At 41.0% G+C, this 15,498-nt stretch overlaps 1 protein-coding gene across 1 annotated transcript in view; it reads left to right on the top strand.

The window, feature by feature from the left end:
* The first annotated feature begins 463 nt into the window (after window positions 1–463).
* flrt2 (fibronectin leucine rich transmembrane protein 2) overlaps window positions 464–15,498 on the top strand; it is a 58,093-nt gene continuing 43,058 nt past the window's right edge. The window contains exon 1 of the mRNA XM_008286289.1: window positions 464–645. The gene's annotated coding sequence lies outside the window, so the exon portion shown is untranslated. The remainder of the gene's footprint in view (window positions 646–15,498) is intronic.

Below are 15,498 nucleotides of genomic sequence, written 5' to 3' on the forward strand. Positions count from 1 at the left end.
CCCCCCTCACCCTCAGACATCCCTCCACCGCAGACACCCCTGTCGTCTCGGATCCTCCACACCATCCACCCCGGTAGCCTTTGACCTCCGCGGCACCTCTGCCTCTCTGCAGCGCTGCCCCTCTGCATTCCAGCACAGGCGCTGAAACCTGAGCCCGCGGTGAGCTCATCGGCCCGAGCCGAGGAATCAAGAGCCGAATGATACCAAAAAACGGGAGAAAAAAAAAAAAAGAAAAGTCCGAGAGCGAAAAAGAAGGGGGCGAGGCAGCCTCGTCGGAGCGAGACAGGTCTGGAACTGGTTCTGTGTGTCTGTTTCGCCGGGGCTCCTCGGGGGGTTAAGTTACACCAGAGAGAAAGCGAAGGAGGAAGAGGAACTGCTGGCGTCTTTGAGTTCTCTCTGCTTTTGTCTGCCTCGCTTTCCCTCCTGACTGACTGACTGACTGACTGACTGACTGACTGCAGTTTCCTCTTGACACACTCCAGCGAGCCCGCCGCCCTCCATCCAGGCTTTTTCAAGTTAACGAGCCCCGTCGGTCTCGTCCTCGGGCCGGGATGTGAAGGGAAACGCCGTGAGGTCGCGCTCTCCACTCTCTCAGCGCCTCCGTTCCTCCCTGACCCTGCCATGACCACCAAGTGTCTAAAGACGGTAAGTGTCTCTTTTCTTTTTTTTTTCTTTTTAAATCGTCTGCCAGACTGAGTGTCTTTTTTTTTTTTTTTCTCTCAAAGCTGCATCTCAAATGTCACATCTCCAAATCATTGTGATTCAAGTCTCACATTGTGATGAGCACCATTAAGATGCTTAATCACTGCAAACATAATTAAACCAATCAGTGTCTCTCTCTCAAGCTGAGTTTGGGGGAAGAAGGCTGCAGTAGAAGTAAGAGGGGAAAGAAAGGTTTTTAGCCGAGAGCATCTCCAGCTGAAAGCAAAGATGAACTTTTAAAAGTTTTAAGAGTGCCATTAGATAAACCTTTTCATCCATGCATTATTCATGGATGCCATGTTTCTTTCTAGTTCACTGCCTGTTGTTCGCCGTGTCTCTTCCCTTGACCTCCTGCGCTTGTCTTGTCAACCTTTGGGGCGACGAATCCCTCCGAAGCAAACTTTTTAAAACAGGGTTGATGATTTTAATGGCTGGCCGAGAGGACATAAAAAATAAAGGCTGAGCACACATTATTGTTATTATTATTATTTTTAAAAAGCCTGATAAAAGGCCGCATCCGTGGCTCAGGGGTTGTTTTAAAAAAAAATCAGAACAGCGTAAGGGGCCAAGTTTACATTCTGAAACCTGCCACCGGCTACACAAAAGCAATTGGAAATAATTGTGAGCGTTCCGGCGATAACTTTTTAAAAAACCGTCTGAGGTGAAACGGTAACAATTATCTGTAACATCTTTTGCAGTGGTCTCATTATTTAAATGGGTGTGAAGTCCTCCACCGGCTCTCGCAGGTAAACACGGCACGCTTCTTGGGGGAAATAATGACATCTCTATGATCAAAAGCTTTCTTTTTTTCTTTCTCTTTGCTTTGCCAGGAAAAGGCTGCCCTGAATGCACTCAATTTACAAAGCCGTTTTATTCACGGCTTTTACTTAACACGCTGCCAGCACGCCAAATCCCAGACCATGACTGCCAATGGATGTGATTAATGAGTAAACATTACAACGTACAGAGAGCGGCGGCGCACACCTCTCCAGCGTCAACATGCGACCTCTAACATTTAATTATCTTCATACATTCGCTGGTAACTTTTACAGAAGCAGCCTGGATATTTGCTTTTTTTTTTTTCCTGACATAATAGTGTTCATGCGTCGCCATCAAACAGCAGCGAAGAAGTGAAGGGTCCGACCTGCTTTGTGCTTAAAGGAAACACTCCTCCTCAGCTTTAGCAGCCCACCTGTTGCTTCACAAATGCATGCTGATTTTTAAAGTGACGCCACGTGATCGTGTTGCAGATTATAAAATATGTTTGTCATACAACTGAAGCTTCAGTCCAGCAGTTGTATCTCTTATAATATTGTTATAGGGTTATTATTATGATTGTAGTTAGACTTTTTAATACTCTTTTTATTGCAAAATATCTGCACAACACATTTTGCACATTATTTTCCTCATCTTTCTTACTGGCTGTCCATCTCCTGTGCTTCAAGCTAATTATTTCAACAGTTTTTACTTCACTATTTGAAATATGTATCCTCTTTGAGCTAACTTTTCGCTCATATTTCACTCCATTATTCTTGGGATTATTTTTATAGTTGTACTCCTGCAGGACCTACTTTTTCTCAGAGAGAGAGGAAACAGAATATTCAGAGTCGGAATAATCCGCTTGAGATTCACGTACATTTTCGAAGTGCTACGAGATCCAATCATCACAAACCCACATGCCAACCGAGATGTCCAATAAAAGCAAAATGGTCGGAGTTGTCACACGGACATTTAAGGTGCGTTGACTGATTCACGGCTCGTGCACTGAGCAGCTTCCAAGGAAGCATTCCACCTTAAAAGTTGCCTGAAGCTGCCAGTTGACTTTGAGCTACTAAAGATTGGCAGGCAGCAAAAGCTAAAACATTATTAATGATAAAATGAGATAACGTTGAGTTTATCTGATGCCCCTATTTATACCCGTTTAACTCGTTTGTCACTATTATTGCTGGAGTCTAAATTCACGTTGCAACACTTTTTTTTTTTTTACAGAAATGGCTTCATTATTTGCTCACAGTCTTCCCTTAAAACAGTCGTCTGACCTACAGTAAGAAACATTCTGGACAAAATCCTTTCGATGAGAGTACTAAGATGTTGTTTTTATAAATAAATGGGTTGCAACACGACGACTTTAGGAACTATTCATTAAGTCGGTGTAACATTTGATCCTGTGGTCAGTTCTCGCTGAGTAATGTCTGCGAACTTGGTTACACAAACTTACAAACAAGCCGCAACTCAGCTGTGCACATGTGCCAAATAACACAACAGCCCTGATGATGTCTAATCTTTATGTGCTCTTGGCTAACCGTTTGAACCAGTATCCATAACCTTTACCCTGTTATTCCAACTAGTTGTCTCTTCATTGTGGTCAGTTTGAAATGTTTATTGTCTCTTAGCTAATAATTTAAATCCTTTTCCATTAACCTACTTTTAGCCTACATTTACTTGTAATACTAAACCGTTATTTGTTATAATGTAATACTATAAGGCTTTGACTTTAATATTTAGACTAGCCACATACATTTATAACATTTCCTTGGAGAACACTTTGGCTCAACATCTGTTCTCTGAAATGTGCTGCTTAAATGACTTGACTTGACCATTACATTCATATTTAAAATGTTTACCCTCTCTTGGCTCATTATTTCAGCCTATATCAGCTTGACCCTTTTTTATTTTTGTTTTTTTTTTTAATCTATTTTTTGTTTGTTTAATTATTTAAAATATTTAGCCCCTCTTAGCTAACGTTTCAGCTATTAAATCATAACTTTTAGCCTGTTATTTCAGCTCTTTGGCAACTAGTTTTGAAATAGTATTTTGAAAATTTCAAATGTTTACTCTCTCTTTACCAACTTTATTACTTCTACCTCATTTTTTTGACATATTTAATTGTTTGCTAACTAGTTTTCATGCAGTTTAGTTGATGATCACAACAGTTTATACACTAATTTCCTCAACTTTTTTACATTAGTGTACTTTTAGCTTTTATGTGTCTGCTTTTTTCGGCTAACTTTTTCAAATGCTTACCCTCTCTTTGCCAACTTTGTTACTTTTACCTAATTTTTTGTCGTAGTTTCTTGTTTGCGAACTAGTTTTCATGCAGTTTATTTAATAATTTCAACAGCTTATACACTAAATATTTCAGCTTTCATCCATTACCCTACTTTTAGCTAACTTAGCTAACTTTCTTTATACCTCATTTCTTGCCAGTTTTCATGCAGGTTCTAATGAAACATTGTTTGTTTGGTTTGATTTCCGTCAGCTAATTAATGTTGCAACTAAACATATTCCACCTTTGTTTATTTGAATGTAGCGCTATAGCAAAATACTTCATTACAATCAAAACTGCTGCATTCAGAGAGTCAGAAATATTATTAGATAATCAAAGTATTGCAAATATAAGTACTTGTTACGAGGGTGGAATGGCTCCTGTCCCTATATTTACGTATTTATAGGTTATTTTTCAGGCGGATTGATATGTAAGCAGCATTTTATTGTTGCTGCTGGTGGAGCTAGTTTAAGTATACTTGTAGGTCAGTCCCATTTTATCGTGGCAGTTTATCCACTGTGAGGATTTCCTGCTTTTTCCAGATTTCTATCACTGCAAACTGCGTGTGTTTGCAATTAAACAAAACGTTAGTTGCAAGCCTCACTTATAAAAGCGTCTAATATTTTACATGGAGCAAGTAACTGGTAATAAATGTGCACATTACTTCTTCCTTAAGTGAGTTGGAGTGGACGTGCAAAGTAAGAACCAAACTGAAGTGACATCTTTCCGAATCTGCAAATTTCCCACATCATCATTCATGCATAAGTTTGAGAGAATATGTTACTAATGTGTCCTTGTGAGTGACAGCTCAACAGGCGCCTTTTTGAGGCGTAGGGGTTTAAAAGTGCCAAAAGTGAGCTCTTTCACCTATAATTGCTTTAGGGGACAGCCAGGTAGTCAGAAACAGTTTTATACATTTAGTACATGAATGAGCGCAGTCGACAGCTGGAATGTGTTTTTTAGTGCGACGTGGGGGGAAGAAAGAGGCACAGAATCAAGCGTCTGGTTCCAAAACTGTCCATTTGAAGACGTTTAGTCCTGAGAATTAAAATCATCTGACGTTATTTTGACAAGAGGAATGACTCAGCGTGTCTTGAGAGTATTAGAAATGAACAAGGGAATGTTGGGAAGTGAAAAACACATTGGATTTTTTTTTTTGGGGTGAGAATATTTAAACCGTCCTCTTAAATTATTCTCTCATTTAGAAACACTCAGAGTACACTAGACATCACCAGACAGAGCAGTGAATCCTCAACAAGCCCGAACCTGTTGCGCTGAGGAGTCAGCTGACGGCAGCAGACAACTGAAGGCATGAATCAGGCGTCGGCTGGCGCTGGACGTGGCCCGAGGACAGAGCTCAGATATGCAGCAGGAGAGCAGCGAGAAAAGACCTGACAAAAGACAGAGTGAAGACCATAGACTCGCTCTCTTGGCAACTGGGACACCCAACACAAGGAGAAGCTTGTTCGTGCACTGTTCTCTGGACACACAGCCTCTCTTGGATGAAAGAAAAATAGAGTCGAATACCAGAGGATAATGTGATTATAGGCAAATAGGAGAATGGAGGTTAATTGGAGTTAAGTGTCTATAAAAAACGACTCTATATATACATCTTTCTGCCAGCAGGGCTCAAATTCTTCCTGCCTTCTTTAAAATAAACAGAACTCAATAGTTCTGAAAGAATGTTGTGGGTGTATATTTTCTGAAGGTAATACCTGGACACTCGCAGCACAGTCATTAGATTAGAGGCAAGGGGCTTAGACATTGGAATAACATGAAGACCGATGTAAAAAACATGAAGCTGCAGTAAGTGACCTCACACGTGTCTGGAGGTCGAACCGAGCGAGTCGCCCCCGTGATAAATCCGCCGATAGCCGTTTTCATCAAACGCTCATAATCTCCCGCTCGTGACTGCCGCCGCCCCGTTTATGTGGAAGCTGTCATCCAGAGAGACGGAGTGCCATCGCAGAGGTACAAATACTCACCTTGACCTCTAAGAGATGACCAGAGCGGAACAAGTGAGGAAAAAAATCTGCTGATTTTGCCATATTTCTGGGGGTTTTTTTTGGGGGGGCACATACGCCCACCGACATCATTGGCGTTGCCATAAATGCGCCTCAACATCAGAGGTGACAAATTATTTCTTTTTCCCCACATGAACCGCTCAACATTTACCAGCATCTCTGATTGTTCTTTACAGAGCAGTTAAAAGAGGAAAATCACAGCTTTGATTGCTGCAGTAACGATGTTCTGCAAAAGCTCTGCAATTCAAACCACTTAGGCACAAAGAAACCCCATAAACATTCAGAGCAGACTTTTAAATCTGGCTCGCGTGCCCTTCTCTGGATGGCAAAGACCCAACGGCTGCCACACTGTAAACAGTAAATGGCATTATTAGATTATTTCGCTGGTTTGAAATAAAGTTTGAGTCGTGGAAAACATTACTAGAACAAGCTCCGGATTGAAGACGATTGGTCAAACACTGTAATTAGTAAAAAAAAAAGAAAGAAGTCTGGCATAATAATGCTGAGTACATTAGTGTCTTCCAGGTGATGTGGTTTGTTTTGTGTTTTTTTTTTGGTTACCGTAAATGATTAATGCTGGGTCTGTGCAGGCAGGCTTGACTTCTTGTAATCTGCAGTGTCGTGATTGGAATCACAGAGTAATATACAGAGCGCTGAGCCCAATTCAACCCTGTGATACACCATCAAAGTCTGCACAGACTTCCATCCTTTGAAACCCACGCAGCTAAATCAGCTGAGAGATTTCCTGCAGCCAGCTGACGATTAGACGGAGAAGATCAAATTCTGATGAGTCATCTGTGTCGCTCAGAGAAATGTAGCAACCGTTACATATCTTAACGAGGCCCGTGTGCACCGCATGATGCAGGACTGGGGAGTCTGATATGGACTATATATATAGAAGATGGACAGTAGACAGAGTGAAGACAGAAGTTCTGTAAACCTGCATTCTTTCTAATAACCAGCAGGGGGCGACTCAACTGGTTGTTGTCTATGAGTAAATGAGCCTACTTCTCTTTGATCTGCGTCCTCTAGTAAACATTCTCCTAATGAGTTTTTTGGTCTTAATCGCTAGTTTAAAGCCTCCTTCAATACAAAATGGTGTTTGTTTAGTAAATTATGATCCCACTTGGAGTGAAAAAGACGATAAAGCACAGTGTATTTTAGGGCGGAGACACCTTGTAATTGGCAGGTCGCTCCAGCCCTTGCTCATTACATTTGGCTTCAACCGGGCAAAATGGCAACGGCAATTCCAATTAAGCTTCAAAACAGTTGTCCACGATCAAATGCGTCGTCCATCGCTGACACTGGTTTTGTCATATTGACCTCTAAAGTGCAACGTAATACACCAACCACAGTACTGCCTGTACTCGAGCTGTCAGGATTGTAGATTTTCTCGATGCAATGCTGACATTTTGGGGAAAATATAATAATGCTTTCTTAGGGTGTGGGTGGAGAAGTAGTGAGCTAGCTTGTTTCTTTGTCTTCTTCTTCATTTATTGTATTTTATGGTGAGTGGCGACCAGCATCAACGTGCAGTACCACCACCTGCTATACTGGAGTATCAACCAGATAGTTACAGCGTTATCATATGTATGTTATTACCATGATATGAAGCCATTTTTTAAATATCACAGTTACTATCAAGACCCCAGCTTGTACTATAGTTCTCCTGCAGTACGTCCGTGTAAATTATCAGTCATCCAGGTCATGGTAATCCTACAAGCTTTAGTAGAACCCAGCTAGACTTCTATTTTTGGTTTTATCTCTCGTACACATTCCTCAGCTCTCCTCCCTCACTAATATGAAAACCTACCATAATAATTCACGACACAGGCTAAAGTGTTGTGATGCTACTCGCTGTTTTACTGCAGTACAAACTATAGTACTACCAAGTGCCACTGCAGCCTCACACGGTGTTGTCAGAGGCACTGCCATACTAGTTTCTTATGTGTCAGAAGAAGGATCCAAACTTTAAAAATCCCCCCCAAAAAAACAACTCGTTTATCATCATAATTGGAAGCGACCTTAATATTTTGCATTAGCTCAGTGAGAAAATGTGAGCGGCGTCGTGCCATTTTGTGCGGTACAGTGCTGTCCGTGGAGGAGAAGGCTGACACACATGTTTTACGGCCTGTAAGCAGAGCCGTTCCTGTTTGCTTTGGATCCTTCTGAAAGCAGCCAAAAAAGCATCGGTGAATGCCAGCCAGAAGGGCTGCCAGCAGGCGCACAGCACACAACACAGAGCTCCACTCCTTGATTTCCAGCCTCAACCACACTGAACTTTTAACAGGCTTCATGCTGCTGACGCATTCAGGACTCGGTCGATCCCCTCCACCCTCACCCTGCCATCTTATCTTAGATTTTATGTTCACACCTCGTAAAAACTCAATTTGTCTCTCGAAGTTCGTCTTTAAGAGGGAAATCTTTGTTGTCATTTACAAGCGATGTTACATTCGGTGTTGGGGTGTTAGTTTTTTGTGGCAGCTGCGCCGTTAAACACACACTCTGGCTCATGGAGCAGTTTTCTAGAATGAAAACAGAAAACTGCAGATTAGATAAAGGACGGAGATGAGTCCTCTCATACTTTCACACTGGAGCAATAGCGGCGATGCGGGCAGCATCACAAACCAGGAATGTTTGTACGTTCTCATACGGCGGCGCTGCCAGACAGCACATTTGCTGTACTGTACAATTTTAGGGTGCTTGAGCATTTCCATTTTCTGCTACTTTCTGCTTCTACTCCGTAGCATTCCGCCGGGAATATCGTATTTTCTACCGCACATTTTACCGACAGCTTGAGCTATTTTTCACATTAAGATCCCGGCCACTGTGACTTGTGACACCATAAAAAAGTTTCCAGTTCGGGCTCCTTGTTCCTTTCTGACGGCTGACAGTTGTCCAAAATGAGCTTTTTCTGTTCCCCTTTTCCTCCACATGAAAAGTTCGCAGGTCATTTGCAGGGTATTGGCAAAAAAAAATAAAAAAATCAGTTTACATTTCTAAAGAATGTGCTTCAGGTCTTGTTTACTTATTTAACGCTCTATCTCCTTCCACTGATCTGTCAGCCCAGGTGAGAGACGGTCAGCGATCTAATCACACGTACATTTCTGCTCACATTACCGAAGATAAAGAACCTTTAACTGCCACTTTGTTTTAACTTTAAGGTTACAATTGGGCTTTTGTGCGTCATTCATTTGGCACATTTGCATCAGGGCTACATTCACCTAATCTGAGTCAACTTCTAACTTGAGGTTTTTCCAGTTTTTCCCTCTTTAACGATCTCATGACTTCTTGCGATTCTTTGGAAAGGATGCTGGGCTCAGACTACAAGAGTTTCAGGCTGATTTAGTCCTGTTTCACCGCTCCTGACAATCAGAGAAATCTGGTCTGGGCTCTTGGTCTGAGCCGATGTTTGGCTCAGATTATTGGTAATGTGTCTGCTCGTAGACTCATAGGAGCCGCCCCGCTAATACCAAATATGTTTAACGTATGTACGGAGTTAAAATGTGGATGGTTGCTACACTCGTGCCTGAAACAGCAGACCAAATAATGCTAAATATTTTAGCCCTTGATGCCAACATTAGGTACAGAAAATGAAATTAAAACTGTAATCAGAAACATGGCTTTTAGTTGGGAACCACTGGACTAAACTGTCAAACTGCATTAAGTACACTTTAAAAAATCCCGTAATGAAAACAAAAAAATTTAAAAATCTGTCGGCAATGGTGCCAGAAAAAAAACAGTAAACCTTCACTGTAAAAATTAGTGAAAATAAGAGCAACCATCTGTTCAGGAATGACTTTTTAAACAAATGTAAAATCAGTAAAAGTGTTTGATTTTACAATGAAATATTATTATTTTTTAAAAATACAAGTAGTAATTATTGACATGTTCATTTTTTTTTAAACGATCAGCATGTAAATTAAAACTTTTTAAAATGCTCTTACTTGGTATATATATATATATATATATATATATATATATATATATATATATTTTTTTTTTTTTTTTAAAGGTAAATTTGTAAAATATGAAAAAAAATTTACCATTTTTAAACTTATAATGTGAGTGTTTAAAAAAATAACAGAAAATATCTGATGAATAATGATATTTTTGTGATTTCAATGCAGTAAAAAAAAGTGATGTTAACTTAGCCATTTGTAAAAAAAAAAACAACAAAAAAAAAACAAACAAACAAAAAAAACCCAGGTTTTTAACATTGACTTTATGTACAGTTTTGTCCTGTTTTTTGTTTGTTTTTTTACAATTAACATGTAAATTAATACTACAATTTAGTCTCTGTACTTCAACAAAACAGGGAAAATCTGAAAAAAAATAACAGTAAATTCTTCTAAAATGTTTTTAAAAACTGTTAAAAAAAAATTAACATTTTTTTGCACTGCAGTTAAAACTGTCTCCACCTTAACCGAGCAATGTTCTGTCTAGGTTGATGCATCAGTCATAACAATCTAAGACGACCTTATACATCAATAACAAGCTATACCTTTCTGCAGAGCAAGTACTTTCATTTTTAATGCATTACATGCATTTTGCTGATAGTAATTATGTAAATGAAACCTCTTCCTTGAAATCGAGTCGTTTCCCTGATAGAACAAAACTGGATCAGAGCTGAAACACATTCAAACGCATCTAAAGACACAGCAGCCCAATAGCAGCAGAGGTCTGTATCAGGGTCCATCTGTGACACAGCAAACCAAAGGTGCTTATTTTAGAGTGATGGCAAATCCACAGCCGGGGCGACAAGGCTTCTAGATGTATCTGCTGTATTTGGTGTGTACTTCTGCTTCAGTACCAGACCCGTGTTCCAGCTCGGTGTGAAGTCACCGTCATGTGTTCTGCGTTATGTGCTGCCAGTGACGTAAAGGACGGATTGAAATCTGATTTAAGTGGCTCAGTCGCTCAAAATTTGATTTGAATCGGATTTCAAACCACCTACGGTATGACTACGTTTTTTTGCCATACACACTTTAAAAAAGTAATCTGATTCCAATCTGGATCTGCCAAAAAGAAATCCGCTGCCAGTGTGAACTCAACCTAACACCTGTCATTTATGTTCTCCGCTCCTGTCGTTCTGTCACCTCTGTCTTCACCTCTTTTCTCTCCTTACCTGCCAGCGTGACATCCTCCTGGTTTTTGTTGTCGCAATACCTAAACTTGTGAGTCAGTAATGCGGGTGGGAACAAAGGTCTGGTTGACACAATACACCAGCGAAGCTTCCAAACTAAACAGCACACAGACACGATGCCTGACCGTCCTCTCACCTTAAAACTTCCTCACCCCGCGGCCAAACTCGCAGCTTAATATCCTGAAATGAAGCGATCCCTCTCACGTGGGAAAACATGGACTCATTTTGTTTATATGTACTGCTTTAATACCAACCGATACATGATTCATTCTCAATAAGAGTGTTATGAAGCCGCCCTCCCTCTCTGCTCTGCTTTCAGTCATGTTCACTTCTCTTTGGATATGTGTCTTTTTTTTTTTTTTGTTTGCATATGCGCTCCTCTTCACCTGTCTACATAAATTGGTTTTCGCTGCCTTCTTGTTTATCGTGTGTCTCGGTGTTGTTCGGAGACTCTTCACTTCTGGCACTCTACACCATTATTTTCCTATTTTGCATGTCGCTTGCTGAGTTAGCTCACGCTGTCAGCCGCCCGCTGAGTGATACATTCCCCTCTATCTCAAAAAGCTTCACAGTAATTGCTAGGTAATTGTTTGTCCAGTTTATGCGGCATATGCCAAAAAAAAAAAAAAGTCCAGCCTCTCATTATGTCAGTCCAAGTCTGTTCGGAACATAGTCAAAAAGAACTCTGCCCTGTGGCGAGATAGTGTCACATGCTTCACAAACCCAATTATTCAAATCACCTGGACGTTATTGAAGCGACGAGGAGAAGAAAAAAAAGAATACTCTCCCAGGTGGCTTACAGTTTTGACTTTGTTTTCTAAAAAAATAAGCTTTCTTCAGCGAACACAGCCCCTGGCGAGCATCCAGCTCAGCCACATTCCACTTTCACATGACCTTCTGAGCAGACCTGGCCCGGAGCGAGAGCTGCACCGTCCGTCCCCGACCACACCTCCGTTTGACTGGCCTACATATTTCCAGGCCTGGCTGCTCGACTTTTCTTCCCCTCCTCCTCCTCCTCCTCCTCCTCGTCCTCTTCCTCAGTGTTTACAAGTTTGACTCAATTCCAGAAATGCAATTGCCTCGTAAAATTTGGTTTATGTGTATTTACGGTTTTGTTTTACAAGAATACACACGCAACCCTCTCGAGCCTTTGAAATTCATCACGGCGCTAAAGGTCGTGTCAAGTGTTTCTTCTGCAGGTCTGGATGGACGTTTTAATGTTGGGAATATTCAGGCTAGTGATGCTGAATCGACAAGTTGTTTTTGTTTGATTTATTAACTGACTAAATGGGCTGTCTTAACATTTTAGGAAATAGATTTTATTGGTTTTCTTGCTGAAAGTAAAACCAAAAGTCTGTGAAGATTCTCAGGCCTTGTCCACACGTAGCAGGGTTTTGGTAAAAGCGAATATCCTGCCCCCTCCGTCTAGAAAAAACGCACGTACACATATTCTACGTGAGGATGTAATAACTCCAACGCCATTTCTCCAGGAGCACGATTTCCATCTCAAAGTTCTCCCACCAGCTGGCAGTGCGTCCCAGTCTGACCCAAAACCAGTGGCGATTTCATTGACGGAGAACATGCCTCGGACGTGGAATGGCAAGGTGGCGGAAAATAACCATCATTAACGTCGTCCTACGCCCATGTTCTTGTATGTGGAGCGGTATCTGGGCCTGGACAACAGACAACGCCAACACAGTTCTGAGGGCGTCCACGCTGTTTCCAAATGTAAACACAGGTCACGTATGTGATGTAAAGAACATATTTTGTGACTTTTCGACATCTCAAACTCCGGTTATTGACGTCCACATGCAGATGCATAAACGGATGATTCGCTAATCTTCACTTTGGTCGGAGGTTTTTGAAAGAATCGTTTTTAATGCCGTAAATCTGCGTTTTCATGTGAATGACAGGCCAAATCGTAGAAAATATCTTTGTTTTGTGGGATACCCTCCTACAAGGCCTCAGTCATCCAGGTCATGGTTATTCTCATAGATTAATCATAACAACTGGACTTGCTTGAGTTCCTTGAAGACGTTCCACCTCTCATCCAAGAGGCTTCATCAGCTCTGACCGACTAGTTGGGAGTTCCACATACTTATATCCTAAAGGAGCCATGAACACCTGAGTTTCAGTTTCAATCGGGGGTTTGTTGCTCCTCCCCCTCATTATGTGAGTCGTCCGTGCTCCCCCTGCTACAAAGGGGTTTGTTAAGGTCTTTTGTGGCTAGGTGTGAAACAAACCACCCTAAAGACCCTAGAATAAAACGAAAAGATGGATGGTATTCTTATTGGATGTAGATGATTTTGTGCAACGTTCTCCTCCCATGTTGCTGTTTTTATAATCACCTCTACTATGGGGAACAACAACTTTCAAGCAGAAACAAAAACGTCAGTTTTTTAATACAGGATTTCGATTGAGCTTTTTCTAGTATATGAGCAATTTTAATGACAGATCTCCCCACTATGCGTGCAAATATTCAAAGATAACCTATTCCCCTGATCGCTATTTTGCAGGGGCACAGTTGCTGCATCCTGGGTTTAGCAGTCCAGGACGACTGTGATTGGTTTAAAGAAACATAATCAGGTCAGAGCCATTTATTACCCAATAGCAGAATGATAGGTGAAGAATGGTCTGGCTATGCAAGACTCCATATGAGGCGTTGCATTAGCATAGCTTAGTAGAAATAGTCAGGAAACGGCTAACAAGAAAAAGGTACAAATAGTGGGCGTAATAAAGCAACTGTGGCTAACTAACTTGTTATATCTGGTTTCAATCCGTACAACTTTATGCAAAAACTTTTTCTTGATGAAACATAACCTCTAAATAAGTCAGTTTTAAAGGTGCTAATAGGCAGAGTTGGCTAGCTGCTTCCAGTCTCTATGCTAAGCTACGGTATCAGCCCAGTCATAAACCTCGAAAGCCGGCTAACTAATGAAGTTTATTTAACCCCATAAACCCCAAAACAGCCTGTTGCCATTTTATTTGCTTTTGTCACTTTTTTTTACTCACTGTCGGCTCATTTTTCACTGCAACATAAAGTCCTGCACCTGTATGCAAACAGTACAACCATGGCTAGAAAGAGAGAGAACTCAAAACATGCAGTCTGTACAGTTTGACACAAGTATGCCACAAATCAAAAGACAAGAATTGCAAAAGTTCTGTGATCATTTATTTCACAAATATTTAAAAGTCCTACAATCAAGCTCTACAACATTTTTCCCAGTGCCCATAGGTATTACCGTATTGCCAAAATGATGACTTAATGTACTACAAATATTTTACTCCTTACTCTCTTAATTTGTTTCCATGCTTGTTTAGTCTCAGCTGATTGTAGACGTCCTGCAGTTTGGCCGAAAAGTCCACAGATGTTTCTCACATGAAAGCCAAGTCAGTCGTTTTTTTGTTTTTTTTACAGAATCTGGTGCAAACAGTTTATTTTTGGCCAATTTTTTAAAAATGAGACATTTAAATAACAGAGTGATTTTGAGAAAATGTCATAATTTTAAGCTTACGGTAAACAGCACTTAACACGCTAACCCCCGAGGCTAACGTTAGCTACAGATATTAAAACTGACAGTTAAAATCTAGCTTCCAGTTCTCTTTGCAGGATAAACAAACGGTGTTGACTGCTTCTCCCCAAACATTTTCTCTCTCAGACTCATTCTGCCTTCTGCTTTTTTTTTTCCCCTCCTCCTCGCACTGCAAAGTATTTTTAGCGTTATATCAAGTTTTTGCAGCGCAGTCTCCACTTTTGCATTTTCCATGTGCTCCCCCATGAGATCATGTGAGGTGGTGCTGGGCTCGCTGATTGCTCCCTCTGGTACTGTAATCTTAATAACATCCTGTAGTGTGTGTGATGCGCTATTATTTTCAAATCTTGTCGTGAGTGCATGTCTGAGATTAGAGGGAACATCTGTGAAGTTTCTAATTATGATGCAACCTGATTTCAGAATCTGTCAGGATTTCAAAAACTCCTGTAAGTCGGAGCCCAGCGTAACTCTTGGCAAGGAAGCAAATAGGCATATTTCCCGAAAACTATTCTTATGAAGCATTCATCAAGAAGAAGGAAAACATTCGCTGATTTTAGCTTCTCAAATGTGAGGGTTTGTAAAAATGCATTTCTTATTGTTTTGGACACAAAACAAGAAAATGTCACTTTATTCGCTGGAAAAGTGATTTTTATAGATGAACTTCTGCACTGGAAACGTTATCAGTGACGATGTTGTCATTATTTGCGGCTCCACAAACAACGTCGACTGGCTTCGTGTATTCGCTCGGTTTTTTATTTGTTTTCTGCATAACAGAGGGAAGCTGCAAAGCCGGTTTCTAAAACAGGAAATAGAATTGGCTTTTGCAAATGATGCTGTGTGTTTGCATTGAGGAGTCAGAGAGACAAAACCCGCGCAGCACTTTAATATCCCCAATATCGCTGGTAGAGACGGGGCATCTGCTTGAGAATCCCACATCAAACGAGACGGCATGTCAGCGGAGGGTTATGCATATATTTCCCTTGTTCTTCGCATCCTGCAGGAACAGGCAGGCGTACGGGGGAAGAGCTGATGAGTGGAAGGAAATAC

The sequence above is a fragment of the Stegastes partitus genome, unplaced genomic scaffold (genome assembly GCF_000690725.1).
Source record: "Stegastes partitus isolate 25-593 unplaced genomic scaffold, Stegastes_partitus-1.0.2 Scaffold446, whole genome shotgun sequence".
NCBI classification, from domain to species: Eukaryota; Metazoa; Chordata; class Actinopteri; family Pomacentridae; genus Stegastes; species Stegastes partitus.